We start from the raw sequence: 25,730 nt of genomic DNA, 5'->3' as shown, positions 1-25,730 counted from the left end.
CATTTTTGGTTGGTGGATATTTTTGAATTCTTATACTTTTGAACTTTCTTTTAGCACATAGTTAAGTTACTTGTAGATAGTTCAATTATTTCAGGCCATACTTTTAAAATGTTAGGTGAGACCAGAGATAAGTTTAATTCATGGTTAATTACTTCCCACTACTGAGGCAAAACCATTCTTATTACCCTAGCATCACAAGAATTACTCCAATGTCACATGAATTACGAAGTTTTTCAGTCAGGTTGGTAAAGACAGGCACTATATCCAGCTCTGTTGTTAGTGTCACTTACTGGTCCCCTAGTTCTCTTTGGTAGCTCTTTCCCTGGACTCAGATAATTACCTCACATGCATAAACTCATCTGTGTCATGCTGAATACTCACATCTGCAGATGTTGAAATTCTCTCACTGTACAGTCTCAACTCTTAGGTACTCTGTCCTGTAAACTCTAGCTGTTTTGGTCTTCTTGGACTCTCACTCAGAATGTCTGTCCAGGTTTGCCTGGACTCCACCTCCTTGTGCTGCAGCCTAGAAATTCTCTCAAGGCAGTAATCTGGGATAATCACAGGGCTTACTTTGTTTTTCTTTTCTTCTCTCTGGAATCACTGTTATCTATTTCTTGATATCTAGTATCTTAAATACTATCTTTATATTTTCTAAATTTTATGTTTTATTTTTTCTTAGGAGGGGTGAGGAGGGATTCAAGTGAGAGTAATCTAGTTGCTGTTTCTCCATCTGGGCCAGAAGCAGATGTACAGATAACTGGGATATTTTAATAGTTTCTCACTAACATTATTTCTGCTAGAACATCAATATAATATTTAACTTATCTGAGGGCACTTCTAAAGTCACCTTTGGCAAAACTGGCTTTTGTTTTCATATCCTTAGAATGCATGTCTTTTCACTTAGAGTTTCTTACACATATCTCCATTCTCACCCCTTTAAGTCCTATAATTGTTAAAGGCATACCTGAAACTGTCCCGGGATACTTGGATATATACTGGTTTGTATTGGAATCCTATAACTTTATACAATTAAATTTAATTTCATGATCTTAAAGTTTCTTTAATTTTGAGATTGTGTTGTACTTCTTTTCTACCATCTATAGCACCTAAATAATTTATAGGTACATAGTATATACTCTGTAAATAAACAGATAGTTTTATTACCAATGAAAAACATAGACTGGGATTTAATATAGACCAAATGACATTAAATGATATCTGACCTTGCTTCAATTTTAAATTCTGTGAAATTGCAAGGTTTACCATGCTGATAAAATATATAAAGTACTTAAAAAATTACAACCTTAAATAATAGTTGAGAATTATGTAAATGAAAAATACCTCCTGGGGATTTCACATAAGGAAAGGAGGCCTTATACCATGTGACAGGCATACTTTATGATCTTGTCTTTCTCAGAGGAGAATATGAATCTAATTCTGAGCTTCTCAAGAGAAAAAAATATATATTGGCATTTAATTAACACCATAAGGCAGACAAACATAGCTCAATTGATCTTTATCTCTGATGTTTGCCTTGGATGCTTGAAGGAATAGAAAGCTTTCACCAATTTTATGCTTTTTGTAGTACCCCTTTAAAGTACCTTCAGGCATAATGCACATACACTACATGCATAATACGGCTTTATTCATGGGGACACTTGCTGGGGCTTGTAAGAAGCTGTTTTTATATCATTATTCAAATATCAAAATGATTATACTGTGTTACTTATGTTAGCACCTCTGGGAGAATACACTTTTCTTCTATGAAAAATAAAGTTTAAGTCATCCATATGAAAAATACTATAGTAATTCTTTCAAAAACCTTGATATAATTGTATAGAATTTTCAGAAGCTAATTGAACTGATTCCGTAGGTAATTATTGACCTTATGACTTAATGTACTTTTTACTTTGGTACCATAGATATAGAACCCTAAAGTTAGAATCTTTGATACAAAATAAGAAAAATAGTAATTTCTAATTTGACAAGTATTCTAGGAAATAATTTTGATCACTTTCTATATCTCAGGCTATAATAAAATATAATAAAAGTCCTAGGGATAAAGCATCAAACATAACTTGAGGTCATTTTATTGGCAGTAATGGGAGACAAGCAGTAAGCAGATAAATAAATAAATGAACCACAAAAAATATCAGACAGTGATAAACAGAGGATTTTTTAAAAGGTGAAATTATATTGAATGCCAGATAGATGGGTCTAATTTTGATTGTGTTATCACAGTACGTATTTCTGATGAGTGTTATTGAAATTAAAATCTAAATGATCAGAAGTGAAGTATAAAATGATAAGTGAGAATAATTCTTTAGGCAAATATATTAATTCACTCAAAGACTCTAAGGTGACTTATTAGTCAGGAGATGATCACTTTACCATTATTTAACATGTAAAAAATTACTTCTCCAGGTGCTTATTTAACCGGGGTTGACATGTTTTCTGTTTCATTGAGCCTGTCATGATCTCAAGCTTAGGCTTCACCTGACTGAGATTCCATGATATTTTGGCTCTACCATGTACAACACAAGGCTTTTATGGATAGTAAGTTCAGGAAAAAAGATTCTACAGAATCACATATAGGCTTTTTACTATCCTAGCTTAGAAGTGACGTGTCACGCCTGCTTACATTTCATTGGCCAGATCTTACCAAACATCCCACTCAATTGTCGAGGGAGCTTAGGAGTGAAACTTCATCTGCCTAATCAGAGAAGAACTAGATATTTGTGAAACAGTATAATATCTCTCCTAGATAATAAACAGCTTGAAAAATGTACAGAACACAATAAAATGGAGAGTGCTAAAATGTAGAGATGAGGAGAAAGTCCTATGCAGTGAGGTTAGAGGTAGCAGTCAGAATCTTTTAAGGATTTCGTAAGCCAAAAGTTAGTTATTTGGATTATCTTAAGTGCAATGGGAATCTACTGTATGATTTAAAATGGTCTTATAATCTAAGTCGCATCGTTAGAAGATCACTCTGACTGGTAAAAGGAATATGGATATTGGGCGCAATAAAGAGGGGGACCGGTAGGAGGCCATTGACATCTTATAAGAATTGGTTCGATATGAAAGTTAACAGTAAAGATTTAGAAATGTGGAATCATTTATAACATGTTTTGTAGTTCAAATTGATCTCCTGATGGATTGGTTGTGGAGGGAAGGATAATGTTTAGATTTTTGCCTTCAGCAATGACATGGTGACTATTGGTACCTGAGATGGGGAAGACATATAGGGAACATGTTTATAGTATAAATTCAGAGCTGTTTTTTTAATATATATGATAGGTATATTAGAGATCATTAACAATACATCGAATAGATTCTATTACTGGTAATTAAGGAAGTCACTGAGGATGGAGATACAGATTTTGGAGGCCTCAGCATATAGATGGTATTTTTCCGCCATAGATAGGAATTTACCTAGGGAGACCTGATGGGTGTTATACAATAGGTTTACTGTTGATATGGAACTAGAAAGAGAGTGTCTGGATTCTTAATCTTAACATTTCTTTCATTGTTAAATGCATTTTTCTGGAACAAACTGCACACATTTCCTTTTTTTTAATATCTTTATTGGAGTATAATTGCTTTATAATGGTGTGTTAGTTTCTGTTGAACAACAAAGTGAATCAGCTATATGTATACATATGTCCCCATATCCCCCCCCCTCTTGAGCTTCCCTCCCACCTTCCCTAACCCGCCCCTCTAGGTTGTCACAAAGTATCGAGCTGATCTCCTGTTTTCATGGTGACAAACAGCATGGTAAGGTTTCCAGGGAATTTGTCTAAAAAATGGCCTGCCTTACTCTCTAATCAATAAGAAACTGTTTTTTAATACAGCTGCTATTTTCTGGTGCAAAATGCATCTCAACTTTTCCTGGCTGAGTGGTTCTGGAGGCTGCTTCATGATTACATTTTATGTTACTTATTGAAGGGCCCACAATTACTATGCCATCTTTCATAGCAAAAGATCATTCTGTTGACCCTCCACTGACAAAGCATGTGAACTAGACGATGGGTTTTATCTAAGTGTCCACATTATCTTGCCTAGTTTCTTAGGGAAATAACCAAATGCATAAGATAGGAAGCCTTTGTAATCTCTACATATCCAAATCCTATTTAACAGGGACAAACTCATGTCTGAAGTTCAGTAAAACCTCTCTATGATGATCTCTATGTGTCTCATTTTAATGTGAAATTATGTAAATTTCAAATTATTAATCTGATGTTTTGCATATATATAATCCATCTTCTCTAGTAAATTATTAGAATGTGTAACTTCTATTTTAGGTTCCTCTTCAAATTTCCTAGTCTATCTTAGAGCACATAAGAGGTATTCAAGAGGGGTAGAGGGGAAGATGGCAGAAGAGTAAGACACAGAGATCACCCTCCTCCCCACAGATACACCAGAAATACATCTACATGTGGAACAACTCCTACAGAACACCTACTGAATGCTGGCAGAAGTCCTCGGACCTCCCAAAAGGCAAGAAAGTCCCCACATACCTGGGTAGGGCAAAAGATAAAAAGAATAAACAGAGACAAATGGATAGGGACGGGACCTGCACCAGTGGGAGGGAGCTGTGAAGGACGGAAGGTTTCCACACACTAGGAAGCCCCTTCGCGGGCGGACACTGCAGGTGGCGGAGGGGAAAAGCTTTGGAGCCATGAAGGAGAGCACAGCAACACGGATGCGGAGGGCAAAGCGGAGACATTCTCGCACAGAGGATCGGTGCCTACTGGCACTCACCAGCCCGAGAGGCTTGTCTGCTCACCTGCGGGGGCGGGCAGGGCTGGGAGCTGAGGCTTGGGCTTTGGTCGGAGTGCAGGGAGAGGACTGGGGTTGGTGGCGTGAACACAGCCTGCAAGGGTTAGTGCACCACAGCTAACCGGGAGGGAGTCTGGGGAAAAGTCTGGACCTGCCAAAGAGGCAAGAGACCTTTTCTTCCCTCTTTGTTTCCTGGTGCGCGAGGAGAGGGGGTTAAGAGCGTGGCTTAAAAGAGATCCAGAGACGGGCGCAAGCCGCGGCTTTAAGTGCAGACCCGAGACGGGCATGAGACGCTAAGACTGCTGCTGCTGCCACCAAGAAGCCTGTGTGCGAGCACAGGTCAATATCCACACCCCCTTTCTGGGGAGCCTGTGCAGCCCGCCACTGCCAGGGTCCCGGGATCCAGGGACAACTTCCCTGGGAGAACGCACGGTGCGCCTCAGGCTGGTGCAACGTCACGCTGGCCTCTGCCGCCACAGGCCCGCCCCGCACTCCACGCCCCTCCCTCCCCCCCGGCCTGAGTGAGCCAGAGCCCCTGAATCAGCTGCTCCTTTAACCCCGTCCTGTCTGAGCAAAGAACAGATGCCCTCTGGAGACCTACACGCAGAGGCGGGGCCAAATCCAAAGCTGAGCCCCGGGAGCTGTGAGAGCAAAGAAGAGAAAGGGAAATCTCTCCCAGCAGCCTCAGAAACAGCGGATTAAAGCTCCACAATCAACTTGATGTACCCTGCATCTGTGGAATACATGAATCGACAACGAGTCATCCCAAACTGAGGAGGTGGACTTTGAGGCAAGATTTATGATTTTTTCCCCTTTTCCTCTTTTTGTGATTGTGTATGTTTCTGTGTGAGATTTTGTCTGTATAGCTTTGCTTCCACCATTTGTCCTAGGGTTCTATCCATCCAAATTTTGTGTGTGTGTGTGCTTTTTTGTTGTTTATTTGTTTGTTTTTTCTTTAAATTTTTTTCTTAATAATTATTTTAATAACTTTATTTTATATGTTTATTATATTTTATCTTCTTTCTTTCTTTCCTACCTTCGCTCCTTCCTTCCTTCCTTCTGTCCTCCCTCCCTCCCTCCCTCCCTCCTTTCTTCCTTCCTCCCTTTCTTTCTTTCTTTCTTTCTTTCTTTCTTTCTTTCTTTCTTTCTTTCTTTCCTTCTTTCTTTCTTTCTACTTTTTCTCCCTTTTATTCTGATACATGTGGATGAAAGGCTCTTGGTGCTGCAGCCAGGAGTCAGTGCTGTGCCTCTGAGGTGGGAGATCCAACTTAAGGACAATGGTCCACAAGAGACCTCAGAGCTCCACATATTATCAAATGGCAAAAATCTCCCAGAGATCTCCATCTCAACACAAGCACCCAGCTTCACTCAACGACCAGAAAGCTACAATGCTGTACACCCTATGCCAAACAACTAGCAAGAGAGGAACACACCCCCACCCATTAGCAAAGAGACTGCCTAGAATAATTATAAGTCCACAGACACCCCAAAACACACCACCAGACGTGTAACTGCCCACCAGAAAGAAAAGATCCAGCCTCATCCACCAGAAGACAGGCACTAGTCCCCTCCACCAGGAAGCCTACACAACCCACTGAACCAACTTTAGCCACTGGGGACAGACACCAAAAACAACGGGGACTACGAACCTTCAGCCTGCAAAAAGGAGACCCTAAACACAGTAAGATAAGCAAACTGAGAAGACAGAAAAACACACAGCAGATGAAGAAGCAAGATAAAAATCCATCAGACTTAAAAACTGAAGAGGAAATAGGCAGTCTACCTGTAAAAGAATACAGAATAATGATAGTAAAGATGATCCAAAATCTTGGAAATAGAATAGACAAAATGCAAGAAACATTTAACAAGGACCAAGAAGAACAAAAGTTGAAACAAGCAATGATGAACAACAAAATAAATGAAATTAAAAATACTCTAGATGGGATCAATAGCAGAATAACTGAGGCAGAAGAAAGAATAAGTGACCTGGAAGATAAAATAGTGGAAATAACTACTGCACAGCAGAATAAAGAAAAAAGATTGAAAAGAACTGAGGACAGTCTCAGAGACCTCTGGGACAACATTAAAAACACCAACATTCGAATTATAGGGGTTCCAGAAGAAGAAGAGAAAAAGAAAGGGACTGAGAAAATATTTGAAGAGATTATAGTTGAAAACTTCTCTAACATGGGAAAGGAAATAGTTAATCAAGTCCAGGAAGGACAGAGGGTCCCATACAGGATAAATCCAAGGAGAAATACACCAAGACACATATTAATCAAACTGTCAAAAATTAAATACAAAGAAAAACATATAAAAAGCAACAAAGGAAAAACAACAAATAACACACAAGGGAATCCCCATAAGGTTAACAGCTGATCTTTCAACAGAAACTCTGCAAGCCAGAATGGAGTGGCAGGACATATTTAAAGTGATGAAGGAAAAAAACCTGCAAGCAAGATTACCCAGCAAGGATCACATTCAGATTTGATGGAGATATTAAAACCTTTACAGACAAGCAAATGCTGAGAGAGTTCAGCACCACCAAATCAGCTTTACAACAAATGCTAAAGGAACTTCTCTAGGCAAGAAACACAAGAGAAGGAAAAGACCTACAATAACGAACCCAAAGCAATTAAGAAAATGGGAATAGGAACATACATATCAATAATTACTTTAAATGTAAACAGATTAAATGTTCCCACCAAAAGACACAGATTGGCTGAATGCATACAAAAACAGGACCCATATATATGCTGTCTGCAAGAGACCCACTTCAGACCTAGAGACACATACAGACTGAAAGTAAGGGGATGGAAAAAGATATTCCATGCAAATGGAAACCAAAACAAAGCTGGAGTAGCAATTCTCATATCAGACAAAATAGACTTTAAAATAAAAACTATTAGAAGAGACAAAGAAGGACCCTACGTAATGATCAAGGGATCGATCCAAGAAGAAGATATAAAAATTCCAAATATTTATGCACCCAACATAGGAGCACCTCAATACATAAGGCAAATACTAACAGCCATAAAAGGGGAAATCAACAGTAACACATTCATAGCAGGGAATTTCAACACCCCACATTCACCAATGGACAGATCATCCAAAATGAAAATAAATAAGGAAACACAAGCTTTAAATGATACATTAAAAAATAATAACTTAATTGATATTTATAGGACATTCCATCGAAAAACAACAGAATACACATTTTTCTCAACTGCTCATGGAACATTCTCCAGGATAGATCATATCTTTAGTCAAAAATCAAGCCTTGTTTAATTTAAGAAAATTGAAATTCTATCAGTATACTTTCCGACAACAACGCCATGACACTACATATCAATTACAGGAAAAGACCTGTAAAAAATACAAACACATGGAGGCTAAACAATACACTACTTAATAACAAAATGATCACTGAAGAAATCAAAGAGGAAATAAAAAAATACCTAGAAAGAAATGAAAATGGAGACACGACGACCCAAATCCTATGGGATGCTGTAAAAGCAGTTCTAAGAGGGAAGTTTATAGCAATAAAATCCTACCTTAAGAAAAAGGAAACATCTCGAATAAACAACCTAACCTTGCACCTAAAGCAATTAGAGGAAGAAGAACAAAAACCCCAAAGTTAGCAGAAGGAAATAAATCATAAAAATCAGATCAGAAATAAATGAAAAAGAAATGAAGGAAACAATAGCAAAGATCAATAAAACTAAAAGCTGGTTCTTTGAGAAGATAAACAAAATTGATAAACCATTAGCCAGTCTCAAAAAGAAAAAAAGGGAGAAGACTCAAATCAATAGAATTAGAAATGAAAAAGGAGAAGTAACAACTGACACTGCAGAAATACAAAAGATTATGAGAGATTACTACAAGCAACTCTATGCCAGTAAAATGGACAACCTGGAAGAAATGGACAAATTCTTAGAAATGCACAACCTGTCAACACTGAATTAGGAAGAAATAGAAAATATGAACAGACCAATCACAAGCACTGAAATTGAAACTGTGATTTAAAATCTTCCAACAAACAAAAGCCCAGGACCAAATGGCTTCACAGGCGAATTCTATCAAACATTTAGAGAAGAGCTAACACCTATCCTTCTCAAACTCTTCCAAAATATAGCAGAGGGAGGAACACTCCCAAACGCATTCTACGAGGCGACCATCATGTTGATACCAAAACCAGACAAGGATGTCAAAAACAAAGAAAACTGCAGGCCAATATCACTGATGAACATAGATGGAAAAATCCTCAACAAAATACTAGTAAACAGAATCCAACAGCACATTAAAAGGATCATACACCATGATCAAGTGGGGTTTATTCCAGGAAGGCAAGGATTCTTCAATATACGCAAATCAATCAACGTGATACACCATATTAACAAATTGAAGGAGAAAAAAAATATGATCATGTCAATAGATGCAGAGAAAGCTGTCAACAAAATTCAACACCCATTTATGATAAAAAACCCTGCAGAAAGTATGCATAGAGGGAACTTCCCTCAACATAATAAAGGCCATATATGAAAAACCCATGGCCAAAATCATCCTCAGTGGTGAATAACTGAAACCATTTCCACTAAGATCAGGAACAAGACAAGGTTGCCCACTCTCACCACTCTTATTCAACATAGTTTTGGAAGTTTTAGCTATAGCAATCAGAGAAGAAAAGGAAATAAAAGGAATCCAAATCGAAAAAGAAGAAGTAAAGCAGCCACTGTTTGAAGATGACATGATACTATACATAGAGAATCCTAAAGATGCTACCAGAAAACTACTAGTGCTAATAAATGAATTTGGTAAAGTAGCAGGATACAAAATAAATGCACAGAAATCTCTGGCATTCCTATACACTAATGATGAGAAGTCTATAAATGAAATCAAGAAAACGCTCCCATTTACCACTGCAAGAATAAGAATAAAATAACTAGGAATAAACCTACTTAAGGAGACAAAAGACCTGTATGCAGAAAATTATAAGACACTGATGCAAGAAATTAAAGATGATACAAATAGATGGAGAGATATACCATGTTCTTGGATTGGAAGAATCAACATTGTGAAAATGACTCTACTACCCAAAGCAATCTACAGATTCAATGCAATCCTTATCAAAATACCACTGGCATTTTTCACAGAACTAGAACAAAAAATTTCACAATTTGTATGGAAACACAAAAGACCCTGAATAACCAAAGCAATCTTAAAAACAAGAAATGGAGCTCGGTGAATCAGGCTGCCTGACTTCCAACTATACTACAAATCTACAGTAATCAAGACAGTATGGTACTGGTACAAAAACAGAAAGATAGATCAATGGAACAGGACAGAAAGCCCAGAGAAAAACCCATGCACATATGGTCAACTTGTCTTTGATAAAGCAGGCAGGAATATACAGTGGGGAAAGGACAGCCTCTTCAATAATTGGTGCTGGGAAAACTGGACAGGTACATGTAAAAGTATGAGATTAGATCACTCCCTAACACCATACACAAAAATAAGCTAAAAATGCTTTAGACACCTAAATGTAAGGCCAGAAACTATCAAACTCTTAGAGGAAAAATAGGCAGAACACTCTATGACATAAATCACAGCAAGATTCTTTTTGACCCACCTCCTAGAGAAATGGAAATAAAAACAGAAATAAACAAATGGGACCTAATGAAACGTAAAAGCTTTTGCACAGCAAAGGAAACCATAAACAAGACCAAAAGACAACCCTCAGAATAGGAGAAAATATTTGCAAATGAAGCAACTGACAAATGATTAATATCCAAAATTCATAAGCAGCTCATGCAGCTCAATAACAAGACAACAAACAACCCAATCCAAAAATGGGCAGAAGACCTAAATAGACATTTCTCCAAAGAAGACATACAGATTGCCATCAAACACATGAAAGAATGCTCAACATCATTAATCATTAGAGAAATGCAAATCAAAACTACAATGAGATGTCATCTCACACAAGTCAGAATGACCATCATCAAAACATCTAGAAGAAATGAACGCTGGAGAGGGTGTGGAGAAAAGGGAACACTCTTGCACTGCTGTTGGGAATGTGAATTGGTACAGCCACTATGGAGAACAGTATGGAGGTTCCTTAAAAAACTACAATAAGAACTATCATATGACCCAGCAACCCCTCTACTGGGCATATACCTTGAGAAAACCATAATTCAAAAAGAGTCATGTACCAAAATGCTCATTGTAGCTGTATTTACAATAGCCAGGAGATGGAAACAACCTAAGTGTCCATCATTGGATGAATGGATAAAGAAGATGTGGCACATATATACAATGGAATATTACTCAGCCATAAAAAGAAACAAAATTGAGCTATTTGTAATGAGGTGGATAGACCTAGAGTCTGTCACACAGAGTGAAGTAAGTCAGAAAGAGAAAGACAAACACCGTATGCTAAGACACATATATATATGGAATTTAAGGAAAAAAAATATCATGAAGAACCTAAGGGTAAGACAGGAATAAAGACACAGACCTACTAGAGAATGGACTTGAAGATATGGGGAGGGGGAATGGTAAGCTGTGACAAAGCGAGAGAGTGGCATGGATGTATATACACTACCAAACGTAAAATAGATAGCTAGTGGGAAGCAGCCACATAGCACAGGGAGAGCAGCTCCGTGCTTTGTGACCACCTAGAGGGGTGGGAATGGGAGAGTGGGAGGGAGGGAGATGCAAGTGGGAAGAGATATGGGAACATATATATAACTGATTCACTTTGTTATAAAGCAGAAACTAACACACCATTGTAAAACAATTATACTCCAATAAAGATGTAAAGATGTAAAAAACAAAAGAGGTATTCAATAAACTCTATGTATTCTGTATGTGCTGTTTGTATATGCATGTGTGTGTGTGCTTTGTGTATGTGTGTGTGAGGGGAAGAAAAAAAAGAGAGAGAGGGCAGGTGTCAAAATGTTAATGAATCCATTTTGAAACAAAGTATATATTTTAAATTATTTTTCAAATATAGAAATAATACATGCATTTTTGAATAATTTGAAATTCTATAAATATCCTAAGAATTACATTTTAAATAGCTCTAAATATTTTGGAATTTCTGCATGGATTTATAAATTATACTATTATGAAATTGAATCTTATATTACCACTTTGTAGATCAAAACCAACCAGACACTAACAATTTCAAATGGCTTAATCTAATCTATTTATATTTTTATATATTGATTTCTCATAATATATGATGAGCATGTTTTCTGCTAAAAATGGTTCTCAAATATATGATTTTAATTAGGTGTTCAGCAATTCCTGATTTAAATATTGATTTACAGAGCCACTTACATATGGTTCATCATTTGTTTCCCTTTTCTATTGTTAATAAATAAAATTTGCTATTTTGTAGATTAATACTAATCTCTATGGATTATTGCTATTTTTATATAATCCTGATCAAAAAATCACTAGTTTAAAGTATATTATCATTTATAAGTTTCTTGATTCATCTTGGCAAATAGATATGTTGAAATAGTATATTTTATTTCCATTCCATTGGAAGAGGTTGAAAAAGTTGTTTCAATGCACCTTCTGAGTACCTTTTCTAATGCAATAAAAACCCAATTATATAATTCAATTTTTTTTTTTTTTTTTTTTTTTTTTTTTTTTTTTTTTTTTTTTTTTTGCAGTACATGGGTCTCTCACTGTTGTGGCCTCTCCCGTTGTGGAGCACAGTCTCCGGACATGCAGGCTCAGTGGCCATGGCTCACGGGCCTAGCTGCTCCACGGCATGTGGGATCTTCCCGGACCGGGGCATGAACCCGTGTCCCCTGCATCGGCAGGCAGACTCTCAACCGCTGTGCCACCAGGGAAGCCCTAATTCACATATTTTTTATTACTAATGATGGCAAACATTTTTTATGTTTTATTAGGCATTTTCATTTCTTTCTGAAATATCTATACCATTTACTATTTTCTCTTTTGTTAACTTAGAATTTTCTCACTAACTATTAAAAATCTCTTAATTTGGGCTTCCCAGGTGGTGCTCTCATTGAGAATCTGCCTGCCAATGCAGGCGACGTGGGTTTGAGCCTTGGTGCGGGAAGATCCTACATGCTACAGAGCAGCTAAACCCGTGCAGCACAACTAGTGAGCCTGCGCTCTAGAGCTTGTGAACCACAACTACTGAGCCCACGTGCCACAACTACTAGCCCACGTGCCACAACTACTGAAGCCCACATGCCTGGAGCCCGTGCTCCACAACAAGAGAAGCTACCACAGTGAGAAGCCCACTCACCACAATAAAGAGTAAACCCCACTTGCCACAACTAGAGAAAGCCTGCGTGCAGCAACAAAGACCCAACACAGCCAAAAATAAATAAATAAATTAATTAATTAAAAAATCTCTTAATTTATGAAGGCTAATTAACTTTTCTGAAACATTTTAAAATATTTCCAAATTTTTCATTTATATTTTAATTACTTTGTCAAATTTTATAGTACAGAGAAATAAAATTTGGGGTGGTAAAACATATTAATATTTTCCTGTATCTTTTTATTCTTAATATTTGTCAATCTTAAGATCAGTTTTTACCTATAAATTCTACAAATGTTTATTTTTCATATAATTTTGTTATGTATTTAAGTCATCTACTACAAATTTTCTTTTAATATGAGTTAAGACTCTAATGACATTTTTATTCAAACAATTTCTTAATTTTAAAATTCTATTTCTCAGTGATATGGAAGGTTATCTTTATTATATATTATGCTACACACATAAATGTACACATATCTGTTTTGAAAAGAATATTTTATTGTACATTAATTTGAAAAAAATATTGTCATTTCACTTACTGTATTGGAAGAAATTTCAGAGAGGTTTACTTGATATGAATATTTTATTGAGTGAGAGAGAAACTGTATGCAAACAGGAATACCTCAAACTTGAATTATTGAAACTGGTAAGAGGCTCAGAGGCATGATGTCACAAGATGGCTCATAAAGTGAAAATGAGGAAGCTGCTTAACATTTACAATGATTTTTTTTTTTTATTGCAACAGGGGTGTCCAGACACCAGGGGATACATTAAAAGTGATTTTGTTATACCATTTCAGAAAGATGACTTACATTTAATTTATGAATATCAGAGGCATTTACAAGAAATAACTTAAGTTTTTCTTACATGGTTTAACTGATTTTATATACTCCAGGGATCTTCAAGCTTCATCTCCATTTTCTTTTATTTTAACAATTATAACCCATTTACTATCTCAAATATTCAGAGGCAAGATTTACTCACATTATTGGTCTTTAAAAATAATTATTTTGACATTTATGTTTAGAAAATTTTAAAATCAATCCATCAAGGTCAACCTTGTATTACTAGGCCATTCTTGCTCCATTTCCTACATAACTAAATGAGTCATGTTAATCCTATAATTATTGTTATTATTTATTGGGAAGGCTGACAATTACAATATAAATTACATTAAGCATTTTTTTAAAATTTTGCTTCATGGCATTGTTAAATGTTTTAACTACTCATGATACACAGACATGCTCACTGTTTGAGACAATAAATTAATTATTAATTCTAAGTTTATTTCTGTATACTATATTTGATTTTCTACATATATAATTTAGAAAGATTATTGACAATGATAATTTGTCTCCTTCTTTCTATCAATTGCTACCTTTAACAATATTTTATGTCTTATTGACTCAGCTAGAACTTCTTGAAAAATATTTTAGCAATAATAGTGGTTATACATTTATTGAGAATTCTAATATTTCAGGGTTGCTTTTGTCTGTGATAATTTTTATATATATTATTGGATTATGAAGCACACTTCTATCTCTGGTTATTTGTAAGTATTTTAATACTATTTCAAACAATAATATATTTTTGAAATTAATATAAGTAATATACATCTCCATATTTACCTTTATTTGCACTATGCTTATAGATTTTTAAATGCTTAAAGTGCACATTTTTAAATATTAAATCACAATTCTGGGATAAGGGTTCTTTCTTTAGAATTATTCATCTGATACATGGTTAAATTTACTCAATAAATATTTTATTTAAGATTTTTAACACACACATATGTAACAAAAACTGAAGATAGAAATGATCATTATCTGTGTAGTGTAACGTAAGTTTCAAAAATTATTTGGAGAGTTTTGAGATTTTTTTCATTTTCTCAGACAAATTATAGCTTGTGGAAACTATTTCCTTTCTGAGAATTTGAAGTAACTCAATGGTAAAACTGTCTTTCCTCGTGGGAAGTTAAATCTATCACAAGCTTGTCAACATCTTTTATGATTTTTTCATTATTTACCTTCTATATTTCTATGGTAATTATATTTATACTTTCCCAGAAATTCATGTATATCAAAAAGCTTATCAAATTTTTAGCAAATATATCATAAAGCATTTATATACAGTTTTGTAGAGCCTTTTTAAACTCCATGTCTTAGATTATTTTCTTTTGTGTCTCTTTAAAGTTTTATAATTTTGTGTGTTTTTAGTTTGTTTTAAATAAGAGGTTTTTGAATTTAACTTACATGCTCCCTGTTTTAACTTAACACATTCATTAATTATTTTATTTTATTTTTTCTGTGTATTGGGTTGTTCTTATTTAGCTATTCTTTTCCAAAATGTCTGACAAAAGATATATTTCAGTACTTTTTCTGTTTCTTTAAGAATGAAAATATGTGAAGCTATGAATTTACTTTGGAAAAAACTGTATGCATCTTGATCTCTGTTTATTTCAGTTTTCTTTAAAAAATAATTTAAAAAATTAATAATAGTTATTATGCATTTTGTTTAGACTATGTTCTAAAATTTGTAGTATGTGCTTGATGTATTTTAATCAGTCAATCATCATATTTTAGAGATGATAAGAAAATGTAGGTGAAGAACAGTTGAGTACAATAATCCCCCTTCATATATGGAGACTCCCAGTAGATGCCTGAAACTGAATAGTACCGAACCCTAAAACATATGTATATGGGGCTTCCCTGGTGACGCAGTGGTTGAGAATCTGCCTGCCAATGGAGGGGACATGGGTTCGTGCCCCTGTCCAGGAAATTCCCACATGCCACAGAGTGGCTGGGCCCATGAGCCATGACTGCTGAGCCTGCGTGTCCAGAACCTGTGCTCCGCAACGGGAGAGGCCACAACAGTGAGAGGCCCGTGTACTGCAAAAACAAAAAAACATATGTATATGTTTTTTCTTATGCATACATACCTATGATAAAGTTTAATTTGTAAATTAGGCACAGTAAGAGATTAAAAACAATAATAATAAAATACAACAATCATAAAAACATGCTATGATTAATCATAATCATAATCATTAATCATAAAAGTTATGTGAATGTGGTCTCTCTCTCAAAATATCTTCTTGTACTGTATTCACCATTCTTGTGATGATGTGAGATGACATAATGCTTACGTGCTGAAATGAAGTGAGGTGAGCAGCATTAGGGCATTATTGATCTCCTGACAATATGTCAGAAGGAGGATCATTTACTTCAGGTGATCCTGGATCACTGAGCCAAGATGATACCGATGGATGGAGTGGGGATCCATGAGATTTCATCATGCTGCTCAGAACAGTGTGTAATTAAAAACTGATGAATTGTTTATTTCTGGAATTTTCCACTTAATATATTTAGACCAAGGTTGGTCTACATGAAAGCACAGAAAGAGAAACTGTGGATAAGGGGGGACTATTTTACTATGGCCAATGTTATGTGTTCAGAATATCAAGCTAAGCAGTTTACATGTAGTTGCCTAGAACGTTGTTTTGGAAGGGGACAGTCATCCAGAAGTAATTGCTGTTTTTTAAAATTTTTTTATTTGTTTATGCATTTGTCTATTTGCTTGCTTGATTATCTATTGTACATTATACAGAATTTAAAATGAATGAATTTTAAGCATTCTGTTTGATGAGTTTTGACAAATACTTGAACAAGTATAAAACCATCTCAATCAACCATGATGGAAATATGGAAATTTCCACTAACCCAGATGATCCCTTGAATACTTTTCAGGCTACTTCCATTCCCCAACCACTGCTCTGATTCACATCAGGATAGAATTTTATCTGTCCTAAGACTTTAAGTAACTGAGTAATTTTTGTGTCTGGCTTCCTTAGCTAAACATAAAAGTTGATATTGCTACATTTGGTTTTATTGAACTGCAATTCATTTTTTTTTAACTTCTGAGGAATATTTCATGTTTGGATATATCATAATTTTGTTTTTTCCATTCTCTTCTTGATGGACATTTAAATTACTTCTAGTTTAGAACTCTTAGAAATAAAGTCTGTCTCAGAAGACATCTTTATTTCTCTTGGTAACTCCCTAAGAGAACTGTTGCACTGCAAGGCAGATCTATTTTTATTTTATTTTTTAAAAAGTTTTATTGGAGTATAGTTAATTTACAATGTTGTGTTAGTTTCTGCTGTACAGCAAAGTGAATCAGTTACACACATACATATATCTGCTCTTTTTAAGATTCTTTTCCCATATAGATCATTACAGAGTATTGAGTAGATTTTCCTGTGCTATACAGTAGATTTTTATTAGTTATCTATTTTATATGTAGTAGTGTGTATATGTCATCCCAATCTCCCAATTTATACCCCACTTTCCCCCCTGGTAAACATGTTATTTTTTTCTACATCTGTGACTCTATTTTTATTTTGTAAATAAGTTCTTTTGAACCATTTTTTTAAGATTCCACATATAAGTGATATTATATAATATTTCTCTTTCTCTGTCTGACTTATGTCACTCAGTATAACAATTTCTAAGTCCATTCATGTTGCTGCAAATGGAATTATTTCATTATTTTTAATAGCCTAGTAATATTCCATGGTGTATTTTTAACTTTATTTAAAAAAACTGATTTCCAAAGTCATTGCTACATTTGTAACTCCCCCCAAATTTTATGAGGTTCCAGTTGTTCTATTTCCTCAAGAACATTTGGTAATGAAATTTCAGAATTTATGAGTACTAGTGGGTGTGAATTGGTAACTCATAGTCTGAATTTTCTATTTTCTTATATCTGTGACATCAAACTCTTTTAAATGTGCTTCTTACCTATTCTTTTTTTCTTATTTTGTGATGTTCACAAGTGTTTTGCATTTTTGGATTTTTGTCTTTTTAAAAAATGATCTGTAGGAGTTACCAATATATTCTGATACAAGTCCATCAGCTGTATTTATGGACAATATTTTCTCTCAATCTGTGGCTTATAATTTCATTTTTTAATGATTTATTTGGAAAAGAAGATGTATTTAATTTTAATATAGTCCAGCTTATTATTATTCTTTTTTGTTGTTCTTAGCTCTTATCTAAAAAACTCTATCCAAAGGTTGCATAATATTTTCGTCTGCTTTGTTTAAAAGCTTTATACCTTAGCTTTTATGTTTAGGTTTATCTATGATAAGTTTCAAATAAATCGTTTTGTATGATGTCAGATAGAGGGTTGAGGTTCATTTTTTCTTTCTTTCTTTCATACAGAAAACCTGTTTTTCCAAGATCCTGTGTTGAAAAGCATTTCTTTTTTCTTTTCATTTCTTTGTTTGTTTTTCCCAGTTACGTACCTTGATACCTTTATTAAAAGTAAACAAAGTTTGGCCAAATAAAGATGTGGAATAGTTTGCAAATATTTTGTTGAGATTAATTATATTCATGAGGTTTAGTGGCCTTAAATATAATTTTCTTATAGTGTCCTTGTCAGTTTTTAAATAATATTCCCACTCTCATTTTGAATACTGTAACTTGTAATTTTCCCTCTTCTTTATCGTTCTTCCTGGTTTTATCAATTTCCTTAACATATATATTACGAAACTTTTTTGGCATTTGTTGATTTTCCCTATTTTTTTTTTCCATTTTCTATTACACTGATTTTTTTCTTATTTTTATCATTTATTTTCTACTTACTTTGGGTTTATTTGTGCAAATTTTTCTAGATTTTCAAGTTGGAAACTTAGATCATTATTTGTAAAACCTTCTGTTCTAACATGAGCATTTTAAAATATGTGTTTCTAATAACTGTTTTAGCTACATCCCTCAAATTTTATTATGCTCTGGTTTATATCATTCATATTGAACTATTTTCTTATTTGCATTGTAATTTCTTTTCTGTCACATTAGTTATTTAAAATAGTCTTGCTATATTTTCAAATATTTGTTGTTATAAAGAGTACTCCATGTAATTTCATTATTTTGAAATCGTTGAGTTTTTTTGTTTTTGTTTTTTTGTTTGTTTTTTTTGACACAGTACATTGTCTATCTTGGTGATTCTTCCTTGTGCAGTGAAAGAAAATGTGTATTTTGCATTGTTGAATTTAAGGTTGTATAAATGTCAGTTTGGTAATTTTTTTTTTCATAAGGCTGTTCAAATCTTCTATAACCTTATTGAAAATTTGTTCTAACAATTACTGACTGAGGGGTATTAAAAACCAAAATCATAATATGAATGTCTCCTTATACCTTTAGCTCTCTAATTATTTTCTCTGCTATAAAGTAATCTCTTTTATTTCCATTAATGCTCTTTGTATTTTTATCCTTGCCGTATTGCTTGGAATAGTAGCCCAAAGCAACATTGAATAAAAGTTGGGACATACAATATTGCCTTATTCAGTCTTAAATGGAAAATATACATTCTTTCAACATGTGTACTATCCCTGGACATTCTTTGACCAGCCTCATGGAGTTTTTCTTATTTTTCCATGTCCTCATACTTAGCAAAGCCGCAAGTGGAATTCATAGTGATTTTTGGAGGTCTTTGTCTGAGTGGTCCATCCATCCTGTATCTCGACTCTACAGCTTCCAGCTGCCTCAGCCTTCCTGAACTCCAACTTCCATCTCCTCAACTGAGCCAAATCACTAGGTTCAGGGTGAGTCCTTCCTCTTTTTGAAAGTGTTATGTGTTCTCCCATGGTTTTGAAGTTTCTTTCACAGAAACTTCCCACAAAAGAAGCTGGGGTGACTGTAGAACTCACCTCATTTGTTTTCCTCCTCTCATGATCTCAGTGCTATGTTGCCTGTTGTCCAAGAGCTAAAAATATTTCCATGAATTTTGTTTAGTTCTCCAGTTGTTTATATTAGGCAGTCAAGTCCAGTACTTTTTACTTCATCGTGCCTAGAAATAGTTTCACTCTTTTATACTTACTATATTAAATTATTTCCACACTGAGTATTTGTTACATTTGCTCTCTGTGTCTAATGCTGATAGATATATGTTTGAGGCTTCATAAAAACTGTTTCTCAGTATCTTAAAACATATATAAATTGCGGATAAATGACTTGGTGCATAAAATTGTGTGGCCATTATGTATGAAAGCTATATATATTGTGAAAAGACTCTTTTCATTGCAATTTAATGAGAACTGCTTTAGACTTTACTTTGTCTAAAAAATAATATTCTCACTGTATTCTTATATTTTTGGTACTATCCATGCTGTCACCTTAGAGAATGTTTTCTCTTAGCCTTAATTTCCCTCTGATTTTGAGATTTGGTATTTTTATAAGTGGATTTTAATTAATTTACATTTATTTTGTTAATCAGTATATATTTTATTTTATGTTACTCTACTTTAAATATTCTGTGTATTTATAATTTATTACGCTTTTTGTTGTATTTTGTCCCTCTCTATATAGATATAGATTAATTTTATCTATCATTAAAAATATTAAAGTAGATACAATTTATATATTAATTTGTTGAAGCTTTGTGAAGCTAAATAACACAAAGCCTGCAACTGAAGTGAGGTTTATTAAAACACAAAGCCCAGCCTCTTAAACAGTATATCAAACATTCTTATGTCAGTGATCTCCTTTTTCATTTCTCTTTATTATAATGTCTTTGCATTCATCCCATTTTCTTTCCATATCCGGTAATTGTGCCTTAATCTATTCTGTCCATGAGTTTTTTTCTCTCTTTAATATATTCACATAATGTATTGTGTACTATTATGATGATATATGGATATCTAAAATTTTATTGGATAATTTTAGTAAATAGAGATATTCTCTTACTTTGAGACTTCAGAATGCATCTGTTTCTTCATAACAGAGAGTTTACAGGGTACTTGAAAGACATATAAGTCATTTAAGTTCTCTAATCTATAGTCTAATGACTTCTCAGTATCTCCCCACATTCTTGTACCCAGCACCTAAAAAGTAGAGCATACCACAATAATGAATAAGATTCAATAAATATTTTTTCATGAACTTACGAAATCTGCAAAAAACATACAGTTTTTTTGTGCCTGTCAGTAGATAGAATGTGTGAACCAACTTTTTTTTTTTTTTAATCTCACATTGTTCATTTGATTCTGGTTTAAACTTGCTCTTAGAGTAATAGCAGGTCCAATTACTAGTATCAAATGTCCACTCAAGTAGAGTATCTGATGGTTTTAGGGACTTAAACACATGGTCTAGTATTTTATGCCCTTGAATAGCAAGTAAAAACTACAAACCTAAGCAAGCTGGGCTACCAACACTTTTCCTTTTCTAGCCACTGTCATTAACATGGAGGTTCTTTAAATAGGCCTCACTTCTCCTTGATCTGCCACTCTCCATAAATCAGTAATAGTCATGTTCATTACATGGTGTTTGAGTTGGCCTCATCCTCCCCATGTCCCTACTAGAGAACGTGTGACACAGGCCTGCCCAGTCTCACTACTCCATCTCATTGGCCCCAGTGAATAGTTTCAAGGATGAGAATACTAGCCATGTCAGGCCAGAAGCCCCCATGGGCTTGTGCTCCACCTATTTGAAAAATGTTTTGCTTTCTCAAAGTGTTGCTAATACGATAGCATAAATCTGAACTACCAGTGACATTCTTTGTAACCATTCAAGGCAAGCTTACATGAGAATGAACCTAACATATTGGATGATAGTGCTAAGACATGGAGTGGAAAAGAGAGAGAGTGAGTCCCTATGTGATAAACACCCCTGAATCTAGGGCCATCTCTATAAGATTTAATTATATACATGGGGAGAAGGGATTGACAAAACTTCTCTATAAGTGGCCAAATAGTAACTATTTTAGGTTTTGAGGACCAGGTGGTCTCTGACTCAATTATTCAACTCAGCTGCTGTAGTGTGAGAATAGTCATAGGCAATACATAAAGGAATGATTGTGCATTTGTTCCAATAAAACTTTATTTATAAAAAGAGTGGCTGCTGGCCATAGTTTTCTGACCCCTGATATAACACAATAAATTCTGTTTTTTTTTTTCTTTAGTTAGAGTTAGATATCTGTCATTTGCCACATTAAGATACTTGACTTTTAGAGAAAAAACTTTGTGTCATATTTGTGGAAAGTATATCTTCCATGCATATCTCCTATAATCACTCACACTGCCTTTCCTGCCCTACTTCCTATTCTTTTTCAAGTAAAAGCAGTATTATAATGGGAGTAAGATAAAAGTGGAATTCTGGGTCTGGGAAGGGACCGGTAATCTGTCCATTTTAAAAAGTGCTGTCCGGGCTTCCCTGGTGGCGCAGTGGTTGAGAGTCCGCCTGCCGATGCAGGGGACGCGGGTTCGTGCCCCGGTCCGGGAAGATCCCACATGCCGCGGAGCGGCTGGGCCCGTGAGCCATGGCCGCTGAGCCTGCACGTCCGGAGCCTGTGCTCCGCAACGGGAGAGGCCACAGCAGTGAGAGGCCCGCGTACCGCAAAAAAAAAAAAAAAAAAAAAAAAAAAAAGTGCTGTCCTTGCAGTGGACAAAAAGCTGCTTTGTTCTCTGCTATGTTTCCTGGGTCTCTAAGGGAGATGCTTTCTCCCCACTTTATTTCCAGGGGACCAGTCTGTTCCACTGAAGGAAGTGAACAACAGGAGAACCGCTTTTCTCAGCCCAGCTCAATTGTCTTTGTACTTAATGCCAAATCTTTTCAGATAATAGCAAAAGATTTTCTGTAAATTGAATTTGGCAGGGTGGGGGGGATGAGTTTTCAATGTTTTTCTATCTTCCTTCTTTGAAAGTATTTCAGCAGAAAATGTAAAGTATCTGTATTTTAAGCTGCTGGCCCAATACTGTTTTGGACCAGCACATTGTTCAATATAATGAAATAAACACACTACAGGCTTTGGGGCATTTTTCTTTTTAGTCTGAAGTTATGGAAAATAAAAGAGAGATGGAAGGGCAGATTCTGGCCATAATTAAACTTCCCCAGAAGCCTATTTATTCCCCAAACTCTCAGCAAACATATTAGAAAGAGTCTGTTTCAGAAATAGGTGCCAGGCCCAGTAATTCAGGCGCATATGCATTATCTCATTCTGGGGAGTGGAAATAAAAGAAGAGGCATTAATCAGAACTCTAATCAGTGAGTGATACAATAAGGTTGATCTCACCTTATTTAGTTGGAAAAGCTCACATTGAGGCAATATCCAGGTAGCCACCATTTTCATACTGATTATATCAGGAAAAATGAGGGCAATGATTCAGATTTGGCAGCTGTGGTGTTCTCTTGTAAAAGAAACTAATAAAGGGACACTAAATCTTGATATACTTATCACATATGGGCTGTCAGGAGTATATAATCTTCTCCAAAGTTTCTTGGATTTGTTCAGTGAAGCATATTTCATCCAGAAGAAAAGTCCCCCTTACCCCGCCTTTTAAGGCATTGCCTAAAGGAAAAAAACTACATCTTCTCGAATCACTGCTTTGTAGAAATATATTTATTAAAGGTTTTTTTAAAAAACACTCAGACACACATATATACACATCAATTTAATTTACTTGGGGACACAGTGACTTCACATTTGTGGAAGTGTTTTCAGTTCATTTATATATATGTAAAAGTATATGTTTTAAACCCATTACCCATTGTCATGTGTGTTCTGAGATTAGATTGAGAGAATAAAACAAGTGAACAGAGAAAAGAATATTTCACATCTAAAATGCAATGCAGACAAATAGAGATAAAGTGTGTGTATATGTGCACATGCATGTGTGTTCAGAAAATTCCTATCTAGAGGTGAAGTTGATGCAGACAACTATGGTCAGCTTTACATTTTACTGTGAGTTAGTTCAGTTTGCCAAGGAATGGGTAAGACAGACCATCATGAGGAAGTACAGATTTGTTGTCACTCTGGATGGACTTGTAGAGTAATTGATTGGGCTACTAATGGTGGATCCTCTAATAACACAAGTAGAATGGAGTAACTAGTTGTACATTTTATTTCAATGCACTTTCATCTGTTTCAGGACATCTTCTGGATGCATTGTGTAAGAGTTGTTATATCACTACAAGTGTTCTTTCTGGGGTAAACTAGAGGGCCCGAGACATTTTACAGTGCCCTCCTGCTAAGATGTCCAGTGGTACTTGGCTGTCAACTGCCTCATTTTGTTTTACAGCATTTGAAGTGGGAAATAAATAATGCTGAAGGCAACTTTTTCTTAACAGTGTTATTTTTTTTCCATTAGGATCTGTGTTCTCTTTGAATTCTTCCAAATCCATCACATTCAATTCTATAAGACTCCTGATTTTGAGAATTAAATATCTCAGAATTTTTTCTATATCTCTGTATTAATGTATGACCATTCATATGAACATATATATTTATTATGTACTCTGTTTGGAAGAAAATTCTTAGAGATATTGACTTCTTTACAGAGTTGGAAGAAATCTCCCAAGTATTAGTAAGACTTTCTGAACAGAGATTGTGTGGAGTATTGGAAAAGGTACTAAACCTCAAGTCAATCAACTTAGCTCTGAGGTTTACCATCTCCCCACCAACAGTTTAGACAATAGAACTAAATACTTTAATCCAGTTTGTTTGTTTTAATCTGAAAATAGAAGACAATATCTGTGCTATCTACTGCACTGGATTATTATAAACAAAATTGATGATGAGATAAAAATTCTTCCTAATGTATAATGGACTACAAGAATTCGTATTGGAATAATTAATTTTTCTCACAGAGCTCACTTCATTGGCCATCTTTCTATTTCATAAAAGTCACAAGAACACCTTTATGGTCCTGAAGAGTTTTGTTTTTTTTTTTTTTCCCCTACAAACACTCCTCTCACATATATATGCTCACTTTTTCCAGCTTTCTATAGAAAGTCATTCCTGATCAACTTATCTAAAATTACTTAATTTTTCTTATCTTCCTTACACTCCATTTCCTTGCCATGCTTTATTTTCCTTCCTAACACTTATCATCACATGGTGTAGTATATATTTGTGTTTCTACATTTATTTTATCTTCCCAACTTGAGTTCCTTTTGTTTACTGCTATAACACCTATTCTATGATAAAGACTTCCATTAGCAGGCATTTAATAAATAAATACCTGTCAAAATTATCATAGTCCAAAAGGGTAACTCTAGTATAAAACAATTAAAATTTCTGGGCTTCCCTGGTGGTGCAGTGGTTGAGAGTCTGCCTGCCGATGCAGTGGACATGGGTTCATGTCTCGGTCCGGGAAGATCCCACATGCTGCAGAACGGCTGGGCCCGTGAGCCATGGCCGCTGAGCCTGTGCGTCCGGAGCCTGTGCTTCGCAATGGCAAAGGCCACAACAGTGAGAGGCCCGTGTACCACAAAATAAATAAATAAATAAATAAAATTTCTATCTTTATTACTGTAGGAGAAAATCTAGGCTTATGCCCAGTAGAGCATACAAACATTCTTTACTTCAAAGTGCTTGATCCAGCAACATGTAAGGTTGTCCTTAGATTCACAGTTGTTTGACCTCTTTCCTTTAACAGGGATGCATCCCTATGTCCCTGCTATGAAAACTCATAGTTTGAAAAAGATCTGCCAAATGTCTAAGGGAATGTTTACCATATATAGTCTTGCTGTTAACAGTTTCTGTCCATATCTTTGAATTATGTATGTATTCATCTTAACCAGAAGATATGGTATAAGCATCAGTAGAAATGTTTCTGAGTTTTTAATGATTTAAGTAT

The 25,730-nt window shown here is 35.1% G+C and overlaps 2 long non-coding RNA genes across 2 annotated transcripts in view; both read left to right on the top strand.

The window, feature by feature from the left end:
- Positions 1-25,730, top strand: part of LOC125961242 (uncharacterized) — a 1,149,807-nt gene that overhangs the window by 98,261 nt on the left and 1,025,816 nt on the right. The gene's annotated exons all lie outside the window — the stretch shown is intronic.
- LOC125961241 (uncharacterized) overlaps positions 12,417-25,730 on the top strand; it is an 822,772-nt gene continuing 809,458 nt past the window's right edge. The window contains exon 1 of the long non-coding RNA XR_007471671.1: positions 12,417-12,466. This is a non-coding gene — a long non-coding RNA (uncharacterized LOC125961241). The remainder of the gene's footprint in view (positions 12,467-25,730) is intronic.

This window comes from Orcinus orca, chromosome 15 (genome assembly GCF_937001465.1).
Source record: "Orcinus orca chromosome 15, mOrcOrc1.1, whole genome shotgun sequence".
NCBI classification, from domain to species: domain Eukaryota; kingdom Metazoa; phylum Chordata; class Mammalia; order Artiodactyla; family Delphinidae; genus Orcinus; species Orcinus orca.
This window is presented reverse-complemented; position numbering and strand designations above follow the sequence as displayed.